Source organism: Schistocerca serialis, chromosome 2 (assembly GCF_023864345.2).
Source record: "Schistocerca serialis cubense isolate TAMUIC-IGC-003099 chromosome 2, iqSchSeri2.2, whole genome shotgun sequence".
Classification (NCBI taxonomy): domain Eukaryota; kingdom Metazoa; phylum Arthropoda; class Insecta; order Orthoptera; family Acrididae; genus Schistocerca; species Schistocerca serialis.
In genome coordinates this window covers 1103325716-1103348259 of record NC_064639.1, presented here as the reverse complement: position 1 = coordinate 1103348259, position 22544 = coordinate 1103325716, and positions in this window count along the sequence as shown.

Genomic DNA, 22544 nt, shown 5'->3' with positions numbered 1-22544 from the left:
GTATTAGGGACAGCTGTATTCCAGCAGAGGCTGTGGTCGACTGTATTTTCTTCATCGCTGTCTGAAAATTCGGGAAGTCTGATTAGTTTCACCATTGCCCACAACTGCTGCAGGATCATTCGCTTCAAAATCTCTTTCATCAGGAAAGTCACTTACCAGTATGTCACTAGTATGATTTCGTTCTTCTAGGAATGCTTGCCATGTAGGATCTTCCACTAATAAAATGTCATTCCTACATGCCATTTTCACATAATATACTTCACACTCAGTGACAGAGCAATCACACAATATGTACTGGAGCGTCAAAGTGACTCATCAAAATTTTTTTCCTCAATTCATGTAACAACATCGTTTCACGTCTTCGAACGTCCGTCCTCTGCTAAGTATCTCTCAGCGCTGAATTTACATTCGTAGTGCGGTGGAGCATGCACAGTAACAAGCAGTCAGACGGATCCTGGTGCACACTTCTAGGGTTAACAGCTGTCGTTACATTCGCAATTCCATATAAAGCGAGTGGTGTTCATTTCATTTTTCCATTTTGTGCTACCTCGCCAACATTCTCTCCAGACATTCCTTGAAATGTACCTAAAGTTGTTGTTTCGTGCAGCTACTATAACATCCATCCACAATGAGAGAAGATTCAAACAAAATTAAGTAGATTTAATGCTCCTGTTTTAGAGGCAATACAGTTTGAAGCTCAATTCCTTAACTTGTAGCTACTGTTCATCCTTATATATAAAGTTCACGTGTCACAGAGTTAGTTGTCATATTCCTCCGCAACGGCTCTATCGATTCTGATGAAATTTCATGTATATGAGGTAGGTCTGAGAATAGGTCGTAATCTATTTCTCATACCCCTATGTGGTAAGGGTGGACCACCCCAAAAAAAATTTTCTTATTTTTTGATAGAACTTTTTATTTTTATTTTTTTATGATGTGGCATTAAAAAATACACACAACCCTAAATCTTCACCCTTCTACCACCAACCCCTATTTTTACTAGCGATTTTAGTAATTTAATAATTTTCAACTCCGGTTGATAACTGGTTAATTATCGCTTGATCAGTTATCCCCGCCGGGCGTCTACCGGTGATAGTCTTGCACTACTCGATAGATAGGTAATTGAAGAAAACGTACCAAAAGCAACGACTCGAATATCCCTCTTTGAATCGACGTAACTAGACCGAGAAGTTTAATTAGGTAGCACACGTCATTCGCCAAATCGACATTTAGGCCTAGCGCACAGGCAATGATTTTTATCATACTGAAATACACTCCTGGAAATGGAAAAAAGAACACATTGACACCGATGTGTCAGACCCACCATACTTGCTCCGGACACTGCGAGAGGGCTGTACAAGCAATGATCACACGCACGGCACAGCGGACACACCAGGAACCGCGGTGTTGGCCGTCGAATGGCGCTAGCTGCGCAGCATTTGTGCACCGCCGCCGTCAGTGTCAGCCAGTTTGCCGTGGCATACGGAGCTCCATCGCAGTCTTTAACACTGGTAGCATGCCGCGACAGCGTGGACGTGAACCGTATGTGCAGTTGACGGACTTTGAGCGAGGGCGTATAGTGGGCATGCGGGAGGCCGGGTGGACGTACCACCGAATTGCTCAACACGTGGGGCGTGAGGTCTCCACAGTACATCGATGTTGTCGCCAGTGGTCGGCGGAAGGTGCACGTACCCGTCGACCTGGGACCGGACCGCAGCGACGCACGGATGCACGCCAAGACCGTAGGATCCTACGCAGTGCCGTAGGGGACCGCACCGCCACTTCCCAGCAAATTAGGGACACTGTTGCTCCTGGGGTATCGGCGAGGACCATTCGCAACCGTCTCCATGAAGCTGGGCTACGGCCCCACACACCGTTAGGCCATCTTCCGCTCACGCCCCAACATCGTGCAGCCCGCCTCCAGTGGTGTCGCGACAGGCGTGAATGGAGGGACGAATGGAGACGTGTCGTCTTCAGCGATGAGAGTCGCTTCTGGCTTGGTGCCAATGATGGTCGTATGCGTGTTTGGCGCCGTGCAGGTGAGCGCCACAATCAGGACTGCATACGACCGAGGCACACAGGGCCAACACCCGGCATCATGGTGTGGGGAGCGATCTCCTACACTGGCCGTACACCACTGGTGATCGTCGAGGGGACACTGAATAGCGCACGGTACATCCAAACCGTCATCGAACCCATCGTTCTACCATTCCTAGACCGGCAAGGGAACTTGCTGTTCCAACAGGACAATGCACGTCCGCATGTATCCCGTGCCACCCAACGTGCTCTAGAAGGTGTAAGTCAACTACCCTGGCCAGCAAGATCTCCGGATCTGTCCCCCATTGAGCATGTTTGGGACTGGATGAAGCGTCGTCTCACGCGGTCTGCACGTCCAGCACGAACGCTGGTCCAACTGAGGCGCCAGGTGGAAATGGCATGGCAAGCCGTTCCACAGGACTACATCCAGCATCTCTTCGATCGTCTCCATGGGAGAATAGCAGCCTGCATTGCTGCGAAAGGTGGATATACACTGTACTAGTGTCGACATTGTGCATGCTCTGTTGCCTGTGTCTACGTGCCTGTGGTTCTGTCAGTGTGATCATGTGATGTATCTGACCCCAGGAATGTGTCAATAAAGTTTCCCCTTCCTGGGACAATGAATTCACGGTGTTCTTATTTCAATTTCCAGGAGTGTATAACGTATGATCAAATTCTTTTAGTGGAACAAAGAAGTTCCTATGCTCTCCTTTGTTCCTCTAAAAGAATTTAATCGGACAATACTTTTACGTACGATAAAAATCTATGCGTGTGTGCTTGGCCTTATTCATAATGCTGGCGAAAACGTTTCGACACGAAATTTCCGCTATGTTTGCATGCTCATGGACGAGCCGTGTATCGGCTGAAATTGTTAAATCCACGCGATCTACCGTAGAAACGCTAGAACTGATAGTGGCCGATACTTCCGGACTTCCCCATAAGCCGTTTCTCTCTCCCCACACAGTTTTCGGCCATTGTTATTGCTTATGTCGCGAGCTCCCGCCAACAACGGCTATTGTGTTACACGTATACATTGTGTTACACGTATACATTATTCTTATAGACTAGAGATAACTTGTATGACAAAACAACGTTTGCCGGGTCAGCAATAACATATAAAGATTTTCAGAGGTGGAACGAAGTTCGCCGGATATAGCTAGTTCATTGCATAAGATTTTGTTTAAAGAAATTCTGCAACTGTGCTGCAGGGTGAGATTGAAAATATCCACTTCAATTGAGAGATTGTTGTATTATAAACACGACCGATTTTGGGAAAATTATATTCCCATCTTCAGGTGTACAAATTTAGTAGTCAGCTTCCACGTGGTCGCTTGGCGTGCACCCATACTTACTGTGTAACAGACGGACTTGACGCTGTTTTACGGAGTGGTGCGAGCGGGCAGCATGCCGTCAAAAGTGCGTTCTCCTGTTCCACAGAGCAGTCTGGAGTCCATGGTATGCGACCACCTCGCGGCTGACAATTAAACTTGTGCACTTGAAGATGGAAATATAATTTTCCCTAAACAAGTCGTGTTTACAATAAAACAAAGTCACAACTGAACCGATATTTTCAATCCCACGATGTTCACTTAAATAATATGTTCCGTTTATTGAAACCATAGTGCCTAAGTGATGGTACTGTGACTGTTATGAGTAAATCGACATGTCAAATTAAAAATAAAATATATACACTTACATAAGGATAGTGCGCTGAATACAAGTGCCCTACCTCACACAACAGTTGACTTCGGACTGAGATGCAAAGTAAACACAACAGCTAATCCATAAGTCCACCAGGCGGCATTGTGACAGAACAATTTAGAATCTTAATATGCAAAGTATAAGCTTGAATAAACAATACTGAGTAACTGTTAATATGCTTTCAAATAATCATTACATACATATAAAGTATAATCAAAACCAGAAACCTTGTTGTTGTTGTGGTCTTCAGTCCTGAGACTGGTTTGATGCAGCTCTCCATGCTACTCTACCCTGTACAAGCTTCTTCATCTCCCAGTCTTACTGCAACTTACATTCTTCTGAATCTATGTAGTGTATTCATCTCTTGGTCTCCCTCTACGATTTTTACCCTCCACACTGCCCTCCAGTACTAAACTGGTGATCCCTTGATGCCTCAGAACATGTCCTACCAACCGATCCCTTCTTCTAGTCAAGTTGTGCCACAATCTCATCTTCTCCCCAATTCTATCCAGTACATCCTTATTAGTTATGTGATCTACCCATCTACTCTTCAGCATTCTTCTGTAGCACCACATATCGAAATCTTCTATTCTCTTCTTGTCCAAAGTATTTATCGTCCATATTTCACTTCCATACATGGCTACAAACCATACAAATACTTTCAGAAACGACTTCCTGACACTTAAATCTATACTCGATGTTAACAAATTTCTCTTCTTCAGAAACACTTTCCTTGCCATTGCCAGTTTACATTTTGTATCTTCTCTACTTCGACCATCATCAGTTATTTTGCTCCCCAAATAGCAAAACTCATCTACTACTTTGAGCGTCTCATTTCCTAACATACTTCCCTCAGTATCACCCGACTTAATTCGAGTACATTCCATTATCCTCGTTTTGCTTTTGTCGATGTTCATCTTATATCCTCCTTTCAAGAAACTGTCCATTCCGTTCAACTGCTCTTCCAAGTCCTTTGCTGTCTCTGACAGAATTACAATGTCATCGGCAAACCTCAAAGTTTGTATTTCTTCTCCATGGATTCTAATTCCTACTCCGACTTTTTCTTTTGTTTCCTTTACTGCTTGCTCAATATATATACTGAATAACATCGGGGATAGGCTACAACCCTGTCTCACTCCCTCCCCACACACTGCTTCCCTTTCATACCGCTCCACTCTTATAACTGCCATCTGGTTTCTGTACAAATTGTAAATAGCCTTTCTCTCCCTGTATTTTACCCCTGCCACATTAGAACTACTGATGGCCTTGGGAGAGCCAGTCATGACAAAACTCTACCATCTGGTGAGCAAGATGTATGAGACAGGCGAAATACCCACAGACTTCAAGAAGAATATAATAATTCAAATCCCAAAGAAAGCAGGTGTTGACAGATGTGAAAATTACCGAACTATCAGTTTAATAAGTCACGGATGCAAAATACTAACGCGAATTCTTTACAGACGAATGGAAAAACTAGCAGAAGCCGACCTCGGGGAAGATCAGTTTGGATTCCGTAGAAATGTTGGAACACGTGAGGCAATACTAACCTTACGACTTATCTCAGAAGAAAGATTAAGAAAAGGCAAACCTACGTTTCTAGCATTTGTAGACTTAGAGTAAGCTTTTGACAACGTTAACTGGAATACTCTCTTTCAAATTCTGAAGGTGGCAGGGGTCAAATACAGGGAGCGAGAGGCTATTTACAATTTGTACAGAAACCAGATGGCAGTTATAAGAGTCGAGGGGCATGAAAGGGAAGCAGTGGTTGGGAAAGGAGTGAGACAGGGTTGTAACCTCTCCACGATATTATTCAAGCTGTATATTGAGCAAGCAGTAAAGGAAACAAAAGAAAAATTCGGAGTAGGTATTAAAATTCATGGAGAAGAAGTAAAATCTTTGAGGTTCGCCGATGACATTGTAATTCTGTCAGAGACAGCAAAGGACCCGGAAGAGCAGTTGAACGGAATGGACAGTGTCTTGAAAGGAGGATATAAGATGAACATCAACAAAAGCAAAACGAGGATAATGGAATTTAGTCAAATTAAGTCGGGTGATGCTGAGGGAATTAGATTAGGAAATGAGACACTTAAAGTAGTAAAGGAGTTTTGCTATTTAGGGAGTAAAATAACTGATGATGGTCGATGTAGAGAGGATATAAAATGTAGACTGGCAATGGCAAGGAAATCGTTTCTGAAGAAGAGAAATTTGTTAACATCGAGTATAGATTTAATTGTCAGGAAGTCGTTTCTGAAAGTATTTGTATGGATTGTAGCCATGTATGGAAGTGAAACATGGACGATAAATAGTTTGGACAAGAAGAGAATAGAAGCTTTCGAAATGTGGTGCTACAGAAGAATGCTGAACATAAGGTGGGTAGATCACGTAACTAATGAGGAGGTACTGAATAGGATTGGGGAGAAGAGAAGTTTGTGGCACAACTTGACTAGAAGAAGGGATCGGTTGGTAGGACATGTTTTGAGACATCAAGGGATCACAAATTTAGCATTGGAGGGCAGCGTGGAGGGTAAAAATCGTAGAGGGAGACCAAGAGATCAATACACTAAGCAGATTCAGAAGGATGTATGTTGCAGTAGGTACTGGGAGATGAAGAAGCTTGCACAGGATAGAGTAGCATGGAGAGCTGCATCAAACCAGTCTCAGGACTGAAGACCACAACAACAACAACATTCAGAATTTGAAAGAGAGTATTCCAGTCAACATTGTCAAAAGCTTTCTCTAAGTCTACAAATGCTAGAAATGTAGGTTTGCCTTTCCTTAATCTATCTTGTAAGATAAGTCGTAGAGTCAGTATTGCCTCACGTGTTCCAATATTTCTACGGAATCCAAACTGATCTTCCCCGAGGTGGGCTTCTACCAGTTTTTCGATTCGTCTGCAAAGAATTCGCGTTAGTACTTTGCAGCCATGACTTATTAACCTGATAGTTCGGTAATTTTCACATCTGTCAACACCTGCTTTCTTTGGGATTGGAGTCAGGACTGGCTCTCCCAAGGCTGTCAGTAGTTCTAATGGAATGTTTTCTACTCCCGGGGCCTTGTTTCGACTTAAGTCTTTCAGTGCTCTGTCAAACTCTTCACGCAGTATCATATCTCCCATTTAATATTCATCTACATTCTCTTCCATTTCCATAATATTGTCCTCAAGTACATCACCCTTGTATAGACCCTCTATATACTCCTTCCACCTTAGTGATCTTACTACAACAAAATTGTATAAAACGTTTTAGAGAATTCTTCGTACTCCATTCTGTTACCATGTAAAACTGGTTTAAATAATCAGTTCATAACGTAGGCCAGTAAGTAATCAAGCCAAACATTCTTCATACTCTGTAACAACACAGATGAAACAGGTTCCAAGTTGTGAAATTTGTGTTTCGATCAACAAACTCAGAAAAAAATCCACTAAGTATACACATTCCATACCAAGAAATGGCAATATATACACTAATTATGGTGTCTTATATATGACACGACTATCAGTGTGGTATGATACCTAAATGTATGGTGGTATGTTGGTGATGTCTAACTGACTTAATGTTATGGCTAGACATCGAACTGGGGCGGTAACCATTTTAATTTACGTCAGAGACACGGTATAAGTTGACAGTGTATGAATAAGCCAACTCAATTAAAACTATTATTCACATATTATGAACTTACACTGTACCTATGATGTAGATTAAAATGGTTAACGCCCCCCTTCGATGTCTAGCCACAACATAAATTCACATAGACATCACACGGCACATTACGAAGTCTCTAGACATCATACATTGCTACCTGTGTGTAAATAAGATACCACAGTAAGTGCATATATTGCCATTTCTTGGTATTGAATGTGAAAGTTGGTAGAGTTAGTTTCTGAATTTATTGTTAGAATCATAAATTTCACAACTTGGAGCCTGTTTCATCAGTGCATGTTATAGCGTACGAAGAATATTTGACTTGATTACTTACTGGAGAACTTCATAAATTTATTATATAAACCAATTTTACATGTTACTGGAATGGAGTCTTTGAAGAATTTTCTAAAACTTTTTACAATAATTTGTTGTTTTAAGGTAACTATGGTTTCTGAGTTGGATTGTGCCTTGTATATAAATAACGATTATTTAGTACAGTTTATTCTAAACTGTACTATCACAGCGACACCTGTTGGGCTTATGGAGTAACTGTTGTGTTTAATCTGCATCTCAGTCTGTCGTCAGGTGTTGTGTGAGCATGGGCACCCGTATTCTGTGCTCTATCCTTGTGTTTGTATATGTTTTGTTTTTTTTTTTTAATTTGACGTGCCGAATATCCGTGACGTAACACGATACATAGCACAGATGGACAGGCCCGGATCTAGGGGGAGCGGGGAGAGGGCAACAGTGGTATCACCCCCCGGGCGTCCGTTTCAAGGGGGCGCCAAATTCATATTTATGAAGGAAAAATCCTTATTTCACAAACCGCCTAGCATCCAGCGCACGTTGGCCTAACGATTATTCACGTGATTTTGAAACGAATCCTTCTTCGTTTTTGAACATATTTGAACACGTTCTAAGTTGATTTTTGAACGAATCGCAATTGATTTTTGAATGTGTGCATAGTGCAGATGATGTCTCTGCCAGGGGAATCCCCGCCCCATCTAGAAGTAAAAAACTTTCCCACAGACAAAAGGGGACGGGGCTAAGCGAGCTGAGCCCAATAAGAACGGACGGGTAAGTACCTATCGCTGATTTTTATGTGGTTAATTGGGTGTACGAACGATCAGCGTTGTTATAATTATTAACGAAATTCATAGATTCAGACTACCGGAGTCAAAATAAATAACTAACAGGAATAGAAGATAAAAAAGATTAGTATCTAATCTTCCCGGTGTATCCAAGAAAATGAAATTTTAAGAGAAAATTTTTGACAGATCGCTACCCTACTAAGAGCCACCCCCCCAGTTAGTAACCATGTATGTTCTGTTCTTTGTGCCACATCAGTCTCGCTTATTTGGTGTGTGTTATGATTGATGCAAGATCAGAAAGACCTATTTAGTTTTATCTAGCAGACAGTGACAAAACTGACGTAATCAAATCTAGAAACCACACCCTCTTGGGTACTACTCGTATTAACAGCTTTTTCAGTATTAGGCAACGAAATTTCGATTCTTCATGCAGCAAAACGTTTGATGAACTTTGATGAGCTAACAGATTATTTCGCAGAAAGGAAAGCACGCCGTGTAAAGCTGTAGCAAGGTTAGAGAGAAAAAGTGTTGGGACCTAAGGACTGAAGAAATGTGTACTGCCTTGCTTGTCTCTTGTCTTCACTGGTTTTATGTTTCCTACATTTCATTTTATGCCACACAAAAGAGAAAGTTATCAGCTAACAGGCAATAAAGAGTGCAAATTTTCTGAAGAGCTCTTATTCTCCCAGTTACAAATAATCCCACCCAGTACTAATTATGAGTTTTTGTGAGAGTGTAGGATGTTACATCGGCTGACTGGGAGCGGGAGAGATGCCACACGACATTTTAATTTCCACTGTCCTTAACACAGGCTTGATGGCTTCCATTACAAAATATAAACGTTAGAATTCCCCAAAGTGAAATACAGTGACGTGCGATATAAGAATGCTATGTAAAGAGGCGTGGCACTGCACTTTGGCACACTTAAGACCAAAAAACGTGTCTTACATTTCCTCGACCATGTATGTTTTATGTATCAAACTCTTCAGAAAGATGTGCGCTACAAAATGAACATATTTTTGAAAAATAGATTTTTAAAAAAAATTGTTGCCCTATCTCAAACGCTCAAGGGTGGGTAGGGGGACAGGGGGCTCCACTATCAAGTTTTTGCCCCGGTTCGGAAAAATCGTAGATCCGGGGCTGCAGATGGAGGAGATTATGAGAATTTGTAGATCATAAGGTATGTTGCTTTTCCAAGTACATGGACAATTAATTTTGTACATCGTTATAATTGCCTTCTAAACCTAGTACCTTATGACCTTGGCTGTATCCATTGGAGATTCGAAGATGGTAATGTAGTATTGGCGAAATCGTTATCGGAATATAGGATTTCCTAACGATCTTGGCCTTTTAAAGTTTTATTCCGCGTTTGTTACACTGGAGACTGCCCACATTCTGGCACAGTATCAGGGATATAAAATACTTTTTTTTTCTCTGCTACTATTCGTGTTTTACTTTCATCCATTTGTTAAAATTCATGTTTTTTCACGTAACTACGTGTTTATACGCATGCAGTGTTGTCACACTGAGCTCCGCCACTTCGTCTGTGGAATTGCCTATGTCGAAGAATGCATGACGATATTTTAGCATCATAGTTGTACTAATTATTTAACATTGTTACTGCATCTTTAGAGGGTTTACTGCCAATTTGTGGAATAGTTAATATTTAATTACCTCATAACTTTGTTCCCATTTATACAGAATAAAAACAACAGATATAATACCAATGTATCAAGTTTAAGGAGCTAACAAAATTACGTAAAAACCATTTGTACATGAATATTTGCAGTTATAGCCATAAGCTTTGGGCAACTCATATTGTCACATACCTGTTATCTTCTTAATAACTAAAAATTATTTTTTTAAGTTTTTTAATTAATTTCATTTTTTACAGTAACGACCTATCATGCATCTTTTCCATAGCTGCTTCGTACCTAAATGTACAGTTTCTACCTACTTGTACATACACATTTCTCATATATGTGTACGATAACGCCACAGTAACGACACATAAACGTGTTTATTGTTTGCTAGTTGCACCTTAGTTTGCTGTGAGCAGTAGTGCAGCTCACATGATAACCCTCCCGGCACTGCGATCTAGTCTCCGCTTTTTACAAATTCTCTTCGAAAATCCATGTCTAATTTTGTTTATATCTCTTCACGATGCCAGTTTAAATACGTTATATTAGGATAGTACAATGAAGTGACAAAAGTCGTGGGACGTTTCCTGATATCGTGTCATACCAAATTTTCTCGGCATAGTGCAGCTGCTCGACATGTCATGGACTCAACGAGTCGCTGGAAGTCCACTGCAGAAATAATGAGCCATGCCGCCTGTATAGCTGTCCATATTTCCAAAGAGCTGCCGGTGCAGGGTTTTGTGCACGATATGATCTCTCGATCACGACCCATAAATGATCGACGAGATTCATGTCGAGCGGTATGGGTGGCCAAATCATTCGTCATTCGTTCAATTGTCCAGAATGTTGTTCAAACCAATTGCGAACAATTGTGACCCGGCGACATGGCGCATTGTCATCCATACAAATTTCAATGTTGTTTGGAACGTGAAGTCGATGAATGGCTGCAAATGGTCTCCAAGTAGCCGAACATAGCCATCTCCAGTCAACGATCGGTCCAGTTGGACCAGAGGAGCCATTTCATCACATGTAAACACAGCCCACAGCTACCACCAGTTTGCACAATGCTTTATTGACATCTTGGGTCCGTGGCTTCGTGCGATCTGCACCACACTCGAACCCTATTATGAGCTGCTACCAACTGAAATCGAGACTCATCTGACCAGGCCATTGTTTCTCAGCCGTCTAGAATCCAACCGATATGATCACAAGCCGAGCAGAGGCGCTGCAGGCTATGTCGAGCTGTTACCAAAGGCACTCGCATCTGTTGTCTACTGCTATAGCCCGTTAATGCCAGATTTAGCAACACAGTCCTAACGGGATAGTTCATCGTACGTTCGACATTGATTTATGTGCTTATTTCACGCACTGTTGCTTGTCTATTAGCACTGACAACTCTGCTTTCGGTCGTTGCATGAAGGCCGTCAGCCGCTTCGTTGTCCGTGGTCAGAGGTAATACCATAAGTCTGATATTCTCGGCACGTTCTTGAGACTGTGGATCTCGGAATATTCAATATACCAGCGATTTCTGAAATGGAATGTCCCTTACGTCTATCTCCAACTACAATTCCTCCCGTGCGGCTGGTCCCGGCGGAGGTTCGAGTCCTCCCTCGGGTATGGGTGTGTGTGTGTGTCGTCCTTTGGATAATTTAGGTTCAGTAGTGTGTAAGCTTAGGGACTGATGACCTTAGCAGTTAAGTCCCATAAGATTTCACACACATTTGAACACTATTTTTTTACAATTCCGCGATCAAAATCCTTTAATTCTCGTCGTGCGGCCATAATCACATTGAAAACCTATTTTACGTGAATCATGTGAGTACAGATGACGGCTCCACCAATGCACTGCCCTTTTATACCTTGCGGAAGTGATACTACTGCCATTTGTATATGTACATCTCTGTATCCCATGACTTCTGTTACCTTAGTGTATACCACTTTGTATGTTTCAAAGAAATACGTTTATCACATTTTTAGCTCACGTTTTCCACATACTAAATGTAGTGTCTTTTAATTTATTGTTTACGTGCTCTAGATTGTCCAGTCGTTGTATTCGGTGTCATAAGCCGAATAGTTCGTGTAGCTGTCTTCGTGTGAAAGGACTTTTGTTCGATTCCCGGTACCTCCTCACATTTTTTCTGGGATGGGGAGATCTCGCGACCGCTACGGTCGCAGGTTCGAATCCTGCCTCGAGCATGGATGTGTGTGATGTCCTTAGGTTAGCTAGTTTTAAGTAGTTCTAAGTTCTAGGGGACTGATGACCTCAGATGTTAAGTCCTCTCGTGCTCAGAGCCATTTGAACCATTTTTGGGGAGGTCTGGAACGTGATGCACTCAACCTCCTGATGCAAATTGAGGAGCTGCTTGAATAAAGAAGCAGCGACAACATCTGAACACATCTACTAGCAATAACGGCTGTACGGGTCGGCGATATGCTGGTCACAAGTCCCTTGACGATAGATCGCTCGTCGAACTGCCTTGTAGGTAGCAATTAGGCATTCGGAACAGGCCTGAGGTCTAATCCCTGAATGGTGTTTACGCTAACGTGACAACAGTCATACGATAGCGATATGCACATATACAGGTGGCGGTAGTATCGTGTACACAAGGTATAAAAGGGCAGCGCATTAGTGGAACTGTTATTTCTACTCAGGTGATCGATGTGAAAAGTTGTCGGACGTGATCCTGGCCGCACGAAAGGAATTAACAGACGTCGCGCGCGGTGTGGTAGTTGGAGCTAGACGCATGGTAAATTCCATTTCGGAAATCGTTAGAGAATTCAGTTTTCTGAGATCCACAGTGTCAAGAGTGTGCCGATAATACCAAATTTCTGGCGTTACTTCCCACCATGGACAACGCAGTGGCCGCGTTCACTTAATAACCCAGAGCAGCAGCGTTTGCGTACAGTTGTCGGTCTAACAGACAAGCAACACTATGTGAGATAACCGCAGAGATCAACCGGGGACGAACACCGAACAGATCAGTTACCACAGTGTGGCGAAATGTGGCGTTAATGGGCTGCGGTAGGAGTTGGGTTGGGTTGTTTGGGGAAGGAGTCCAGACAGCGAGGTCATCGGTCTCATCAGATTAGGGAGGGATGGGGAAGGAAGTCAGCCGTGCCCTTTCAAAGGAACCATCCCACCATTTACCTGGAGCGATTTAGGGAAATCACGGAAAACCTAAATCGGGATGGCCGGACGCCGGATTGAACCATCGTCCTCCCGAATGCGAGTCCAGTGTCTAACCACTACGCCACCTCGCTCGGTGCTGCGGTAGAAGACGACAGAAGCGAGTGTCTTTGCTGACATCACCGCATCGCCTGCAGCGCGACTCCTGGACTCCTGCACATGTCGGGTGGATCCTACATGATAGTAAAACTGTGGCCTGTTCAGATGAGTCCCGATTTCAGTTGGTAAGAGCTGATTGTAGCTTTCGAGTGTGGCTCAGACCCCATGAAGTCTTGGGCCCAGGTTGTCAACACGACACCCTACAAGCTGGTAGTGGCTCCATAACGGTGTGAGCCGTGTTTACGCCGATACTGGGCGCTGTGGTCCAACTGAACCGCTCACTGGCCGGAACTGGTGACGCTCGGATACTTGGAGACCATATGCAGTCATCCATGAACTTCGTATTTCGAAACATGTCACCACCTGGCTAGAGGAGATCCAACACCACATTAGGAGACATCCTCTGACTTCAGTGTAGATTTCTATGACATATCTGTAGACGGTCGCTATGGACCGACGTCAGTAGTCTAATGACAATTTTTGTGATCATCGGATGGACTGAGCGAAATGAATTCTGTACTTACTGATTCGTTGTCTTTATTCGTGATTGTATCGCAGCTTTTAAAACAAAATGATTACTACATTTTTGCGTTTTGTAAAGTGAAACACGATTTTTCATCACGAAGAAAGATATGGGACCCTGCGTAATGCAACTATAGATTAATTAATGAAGCTCTTCAGACACAGACAGAACAACATAAGTTTCTAAATTTACAAATAAAATTAGGCTAATATTGCATGATACGTCGAAGACCTGAGGCACCACATTCAGTGTTCCGTAGATAACAATCGTGTACAGAGTCAAAAACTAGCTAATAGTATAGTAGTTTTGAAAAATTTGGAAATTTATTGTAGCGACTATGGCACCAAACTGTTTAGGTCATCGGTCCCTAGACTTACGCACTACGTAGTCCAACTTAAACTAACTTATCCTAAGGACAACACACACACCCATGCCCGAGGAAGGACTCGAACCTCCGACGGGGTAGAGCCGCGCGAACCGTAAAAAGACGCCCCAGACCGCAAGGCTACCCCGCGCGGTCTGTAGCTTTGAAATGAAGACGTTGAATCACGATGAAGAGTTGCGAAGTCAGTTGATCTGTTGCTTCTCTGTTGATTTCATAGCTGGAGTATTCAGTATTTGACAATACAGCGGTTCCCTATTTACCTTGCCTGTCAGCATTACTTGCAGTTGGTGAAAACGTAATTCGGGGTGCTGATCGTCGAAAGAAATGCTATAAGACAGTAGGCTTCCACTGCTAGCGTTTGTTTGATTCTTATTCTTTTGAATGCTAGGACAAGTTATTATGAAAGACCAAAACAACTATGAATCAACTATAAATGAAATGAATTCATCGGTCAGCAGTTAAGCCGTCGCAAAGAGGATCGCTGCAAAGACGCTCGAATCTACGACTTTAAACTTGCTTTTCCATAAAGAATCGATCTAAAACCTAAAAATATTTTATTCAAACCGAAAAAAATGGATTTCCATCGAGTTATTGCGCAAGTACTCGAGTAGTGTTGCAATGCGTTGTCGCTCTGATCATACGACGTGGAAGTCACTGCTACGATGCCATTAGTCTAGCTAACTCAGTAGACACTAATTATTCAACAGCGTATTTCGAGAACATGAACATGAACAAAAGCAAAACGAGGATAATGGAATGTAGTCGAATTAAATCGGGTGATGCTGAGGGAATTAGATTAGGAAATGAGACGCTTAAAGTAGTAAATGAGTTTTGCTATGTGGGGAGCAAAATAATTGAAGATGGTCGAAGTAGAGAGGATATAAAATGTAGATTGGCAATGGCAAGGAAAGCGTTTCTGAAGAAGAGAAATTTTTTAACGTCGGTTATAGAATTAAGTGTCAGGAAGTCGTTTCTGAAAGTATTTGTATGGAGTATGCAAGTGAAACGTGGACGATAAATAATTTAGACAAGAAGAGAATAGAAGCTTACGAAATGTGGTGCTACAGAAGAATGCTGGAGATTAGATGGGTAGATCACATAACTAACGAGGAGGTATTGGAGAGAATTGGGGAGGAGTTTGTGGCACAACTTGACTAGGAGAAGGGATCGCTTTGTAGGACATATTCTGAAGCATCAAGGGATCACCAATTTAGTATTGGAGGGCAGCGTGGAGGGTAAAAATCCTAGAGGGAGACCAAGAGATGAATACACTGAACAGATTCAGAAGGATGTAGGATGCAGTAGGTACTGGGAGGTGAAGAAGGTTGCACAGGATAGAGTAGCATGGAGAGCTGCATCAAACCAGTCTCTGGTCTGAAGACCACACCAACAAACAACAACATTTTGAGAACAAATTCAGTGCTGACAAGCAAACCTAAATAGCGTGAAACATATTAGTTCAGCGTGTAAACTGTTTCCATAGCAAGTAAACTACCGAGAGAAGAAAATGTGCGGAGATAATTATTGCAGTATTTCTGGCAGTAGCTACCTAATAACGCTAGTGACGCTAGCACTAATGCGTACTTCATAGTGCCTCTATGGAATTATTATTCCGTGATACCCGTTGTTTTGAAATGCAGTAACAAGCTCTACGTACGTTTCATCACCAAGAATGTCTTAGGTTTTCTTCGTCTAGTATATTGGGATTAGGTCGGTAATTTTTAGGGACTCTACGTAGCCAACGCTCGACCCTGTAGGTTGGGCTAAATATCGTTAACACCGCCAGGGTCATCACATGTTATCGACCTCACGTATTCAGACGATCGATTTGTTCGTCGAATATTTATTCGTATCTCTGTTACAGCAGAACTTTAAAAACGTTCTAATGTAAACACAGATTTATTTCTCTTCAGAATTAAATTAATGCAAAAGGATTACCACAGAGTGCTGGCGGCGGTCACGCCAAACATTTCAAAAAAGCATCGGCCACACAGAAAATACCGATCGACGTTAACTGAGTGAAATCGAAATATGTCTTTTTGCGTTCCTGTGTCAACTGCCATATCCAAATAGTTACCTATCGGTTAGTTGTTGCGTGGGATTACAATAACAGGTGAGCGATATACCATCACCCACATTAAATAGAACATCAAGCTGAAACGAAGACCGTTTCAGGTTCAGGTCTACGAAAATGAAGACAATAATAATGTGTAATGTTGAAGCACGGTGTTAACCTGTTCTCTACTACTTACTGTCTGGGAAGTTTGAGTCACACGCTGAATTCAAGCGTACGATAGATAGTAAATACAGTTACACGATGTATGTCGTACAAACAATAGAACTAGCAAACAAACAAAAAATATCTGTGAATATCTTAGTATTAAATTATCTTTCTAAGACATTGCTTACTGACTGGTAATAGACAAAGACGTCTCTATTTGAGCCAGCATTTATCACATGTGATATCAGTTTTTTTATACATGTTAAACACAGACCATGATAACACCTAAGAAAATATTGCAAGTACGTCATACATACATACGGTACAGTAATACCTGCTTGAATATATAGCGGCACGAAGTAGCCGCGCGGTTTGACGCGTCATGTCACGGTTTGCGCGGCCCCTCCCACCGGAAGTTCGAGACCTCCGTCGGGCGTGGGTGTGTTTGTTGTGCTTAGCGTAAGTTAGCTAAAGTTAGTTTAAGTAGTGTGTAATTCTGACCGATGACCTCCACAGTTTGATCCCTTAGGAATTCACACACATGTCAACATCTTGAAGATACAGCATACTAAATAAGCACAGGCATCCGGAACGTATTTCTTGCCTGTACAACTGCGATTTTATTTATTTGTTACATCGCGCTGACGTGTCCAGCTGACGTCAGCAACTTCGCTGCTATCTGTCATAGCTGATACCTTTGGCATGAGATGTCCTCATGGAAACGTTAATTATTTTCGTGACTTACTGTATCTAGGTTCCAACGTCAAGATTTCAGTCGAGGAGATGGATTTTTAGGCACATGTTGCAACCCTGCAGCCAGTGTTCACTAAGAAACCTCTACGCTGCATTCCCGTAATCAGCTGTTTTGTAATTCCAGAATAAAAGTTCTACTTTGCTATGGAATGCGTGGTGGTGTAGTAGGAGGGGCTCGAGAGTCGTCCATACGCAGCTCAGTCGGTAAAGTACTTGCCCACAAAAGGAAAAGGTCCCACACACAGTTTTAACTTTCCAGGAATTTTCATATCAGCAGACACCCGGCTGCAGAGTGAAAATTTCGTTCTTGAAACATCCCCCAGCCTGTGGCTATGCCATGTCTCCGGAATATCCCTTTTTCCAGGAGTGCTAGTTCTGCAAGTTCCGCAGGAGAGCTTCTGTGAAGTTATAAGGGTAGGAGACTGGATACTGGAGGAAGAATTGTGAGGACTTGTGATGGGGTAGCTCAGTCGGTAAAGCAGTTATCCGTGGAAGGCAAGGATCCGAGGTTCGAGTCTCGGTGCGGCGGACAGTTTTAATCTGCCAGGAAGTTTCATTTCAGTTTTATAATTTATGAGGATGGTTAGGCCTTACTTGATATCAGCCTCTGCATACATTTCAGAAACACCCATTAAATTTTGGACGCGGGTACCAGCAACCATATTTCTTATTTGTCGACCTATGAAGAAACACTGAAGCGTTGTTGCACTGGTAGTGCGAAGCATCATCGTCTTCACGTAGTGGATACTTTGCACCTGCGCACGATTTCTAAGTGACTTCAGCGATGTTTACCAGATACGAATAGCAGAACGTCGTCGTTATTTGTGTCACGCCACATCAAATGGCTTGGTTCATATGGCTCTGAGCACTATGCGACTTAACTTCTGAGGTCATCAGTCGCCTAGAACTTAGAACTAATTAAACCTAACTAACCTAAGGACATCACACACATCCATGACCGAGGCAGGATTCGAACCTGCGACCGTAGCGGTCGCTCGGTTCTAGGCTGTAGTGCCTAGAACCGCACGACCACTCCGGCCGGCACGCCACATCATTTGAACTCTAATTTATTTTGTTGGTGAGGCTGCATCTGGGCTGAATCAGAAAGTACTTGTAAACGGAAAGGAAACGTTCTCCATCAACATATACAAAATGTGCGTGTTTCGTTTTTAAGTTGTAATCGATATTCTTGTTGGTTGTCATGTCCTCCATCATGTCCTCCTCATGATGATTTTTTTTTTTTTTATCTATTGCTCAAGCTACTGGTTTCCTGTGACTTCAAATGCATCCTTTACATCTATCAAACCCTCTGTTCATTTTCTTCAGAACATTCCACCTCTCAGGGCTGCAGTTAGGAAGAAGTGTACGTCTGCTACATGAAGCTTATCTTACAGTTCTTCTTCACCTGGGAGCTCTTTAGCCTGTCTTATAAATGAATCATATTCTGGCAATGAGTCTCAAAATCTGCATACAACCGGAAAATTATTACAGATAAAGACTGTTGCTTTTAGTCAAGTACCTTGTCTAGTGGTTGTGGGGAAATGTGGTAAGGAAAGTACTGTATTTTGTATATACTTTTATTTTGTGGCAGGAGCTTTTTTACCGTGTAACTAAATCAAGAGGCAAATTCTTTTATTAATGTGAATGAGATTTTGCACAATTTTGGCATCATCTGTTTTCTAAAGAAAGCAAGTTAACAAAATCATGGGCTCCGCTTGTGCTCCAGTTAAGGATTCCACTAAGATATCTAGAACAAAACTATTCTTCCTGTCAGTTTCGTTTAGAGTAAAATACGTTGGAGCATTAGCTAGTACTCATCTGTTTTGCGACATATTTTCTTGATGTTGTGGCCAAAGAAGGGAATAAGATTATGCTAGAATGCCGTCCCTGTGTCACAAAAACTTCATTTCTGCTTTTTGAGCTTGGAGATGCAACTGCCTCCACATTAAACGACTGTTACACACTATTGTTTTCACGCGGTAATTTCTCTTTCTTGGCATGATTCGCATAGTCTACATACTTTTGAATACAACTTACTTGATGCTTTTTATCAGCTGTGATTCAGATGTTCCATATCACGCAACTTACAAGGCATCCTTCACTCTGAACACCTCGTAGGCCAAGTCCGTGAGAGGTGGATCACTGGGTGAGATGGGCCAGTGGTGTATTTTACCAATGAGCCCTGGAGCTACTTGCGAGGAAGCTCTTTTGTGAACCAACGTGGTACAGAAGTATGCTACCATTTTCGTGTTAGTTCTGCAGAAATATCACGTTCTCTCTTCTGATAAGTCGAAACGTTTTATCATTTCGTTACATACTTTTAGTATTAAGGTTTAGTTTGCGCAACATTGACGAAGGTTTTTTTGGTGCGAGCTTGACAAATGTGTAGACACGAACTAATCTAACATGGCAACCGAGTTCGCTGCCTACAAACAGAAATCGGGGTGGCGAATCTCTCAGAGACAGTGGGGAGAAGGGGATCAATATTATTTGAGAGAGATGGACCACTTGTTCTAATGTGAGAAAGATGGAACACAATTAAATTTAGCTTCAAGGCACTGAAGACGGACACAGTTTCGGACTATTCTTATTTGTCAGAAGATATGGCTGTGACAACAAATGGAAGAGCAGAATCTCAACCACTTCAGAGCTCATCAAAATACCTAGTGATTCCAAGTACACCAATGAACAGAGTTTTTGCACAAGTCAAAATCCTTCCCCGACACAACTTCGGACTCCACTACTACTAAACCTAAACGTTTCAAGATTACTGCCTCAAAACTGGTTATCCCTAAGCCAACACAGACAAAACTTTTAGAAGAAATGTAGCTTCTTCCTTCTGCTGATAAAACCATGAACTTTAAGAGAAAGGCCGCAAATGTATCCAAAGACTTAAAGTCTGCTGTAAAGAAAAAGAGGGATTAAAAGAAAGAAACAGGTAAAGGCAGTACTTGTGAAAAGGAATACAGACTGAAGAAGCTCAATAAGAAAAGTACTGAAAGTACCTCACCACGTTCATCAGATGCAGAAATTATTGAAGATTACGAAGATAACTTTGATGAATGAGATTAGGTTGAATGTGTTTGGCTGTGGTGAAATCTGTTACGAAACTAATAAAATTGACGATTCGATACAGTGTTTTATTTTACTGGTCCATCTTGATCACAAAAACTCTTACACTTCACTGTTACCGGATTCCGTTACTGCCATCTTCAGATCAGTAAAAAAATAAATAAATAAATAAAAATAAAAAAACAGGCTGTAACCAACTAAGTTCAGTTTGCTGACGCTAAATCTATGAAAGGCCTGGTGCCACATAACAAAGATAAAAAGTATTTACATGATTAACAGCCATGTATACCAGCCTTGCATACCATAAAATGTTCTGATGCAGTATCAGCGTGAAAATAAACATGTAGGTACCTAGTAAGTGCTGGCGACGATCAGAATGCGTCTGGTATTTATATAAAAAAACTGTGGCCAGCAGAGTGTACTATAGCTGGAGATCATGATTAACCAGTATCGTAAATGTAATAGTTAAAATACGGTATTCGTAGTCATTAAATAAAATTGCTTCTCATTGCAAAACGTGCGTCTGACAATAAAACATATACTGACATACTAAACCTGGAATTAGATCCGTACTTAAAATCTACATTTGTAACAGATCTGAAGACGGCAGCAACCGGTAATAGTGAAGCGTAAGAGTTTGTGTAATCAAGAGCGACCTGTAAAATAAAGTGCTAATATATCATCACGGACTCATTTTCAGACTTTATGTCTTCAATTGATGGTTTCAGTGTGTTCCCTATTCACGATGGTCAACATCTGGTAATAAGTGTAACTGCTGTGGTGAGAAAAATGGTTCAGAAAAATGGTTCAAATGGCTCTGAGCACTACGGGACTTAACATCTGTGGTCATCAGTCCCGTAGAACTTAGAACTACTTAAACCTAACTAACCTAAGGGCATCACACACACCCATGCCCGAGGCAGGATTCGAACCTGCGACCGTAGCGGTAACGCGGTTCCAGACTGAAACGCTGTGGTGAGAGACAGACAGGCTAATGCTTGAACAAAACCAGCAACTCATTATAAAAGCCAATGTTCAATCAAGATTTGTAATAAACTGAGAAAATTGTTTTGAACTAAAATATTTCACAGTATTCTGCTGTATTCATAAAAATATAATTCAAACGAAAGTAAGAAATTTTAATTGACTTTTTTCTTTATGTGTAGCCATTTTTATATGGTCCACCTCTCCCAGTAGACTGGTCCATCTCACGCATACACGTATGGGTGACACAGACCATGTACATTTTCATTTTGTTATATATCTTGTGTTTCAAGAGTTAGTGTGTCAATAATATATTGTACTTAAGTTTATGTGGCACTCTATACGAACGTGCGGCCAGGAGTCATAAAAGTATAAAAACACACAAATTTTATGCGAGGAAAAAAAGTGGTCCAACTCTGCCGTACTACACCCTTCCAGCGCTTAGATGTGCAACGCACTGAAGCCAAGGTACTGAAAATGAAACTGCTCCTGCTTCTGGACTGATCATGGAAGAGCACCCTGTGAACAATCAGCTTGGATATCAGTGTTAGTAATGAGGTACTTAGCTGATGGATGAATCACCATAAATGTTATATTGTAACGCTATTCACGACGCTAAGGAGAGATCTTAATTTTATCTAGGATAATTGCGTAGTCTGATGATTTGACAGTTTGTGGCAGGAAATGGCTTTCAATTACTGTCCAAATGCTCATAACGAAAAATATTTCTGGCATAAGGAAGCGACTTCGCTACTTGCTCGGGACACAATCCGTGCCCACTTCAACTCAGAAAAACCAAAACACAATCTCAGAAAGAACTACGTACTAATGTAACAGTGTAATAATGGTGAATTAGTCACCAGAGTTTAATCGGTTTTGTGTAAAGTGATCTGAAACAGCGATAAATAAGTTTCAAGACAGTCTTTATAAACACAGAATGGAGCTGTTAGTTACTTCTACTTTTGCAGTATACTAATTCTCATTTACCATAAGGATGAAAGCTGAAGAACTGATTTCTCACTTAAGTAAGCTACCCTCTTTGGTGCTGATGTTTCACAACTTTTGTAATAATTCAAGATCATGCAAATTATTTGGGCGTTTTTCTGAGACAAAATATGATAACAAACGATCTATTCCATCAAATATATAGCATTGGTTTGAACTTTTTGGTGAGAAGCAGAAGCAAGAAAGTTCCAGTCTCGGTCCGGCA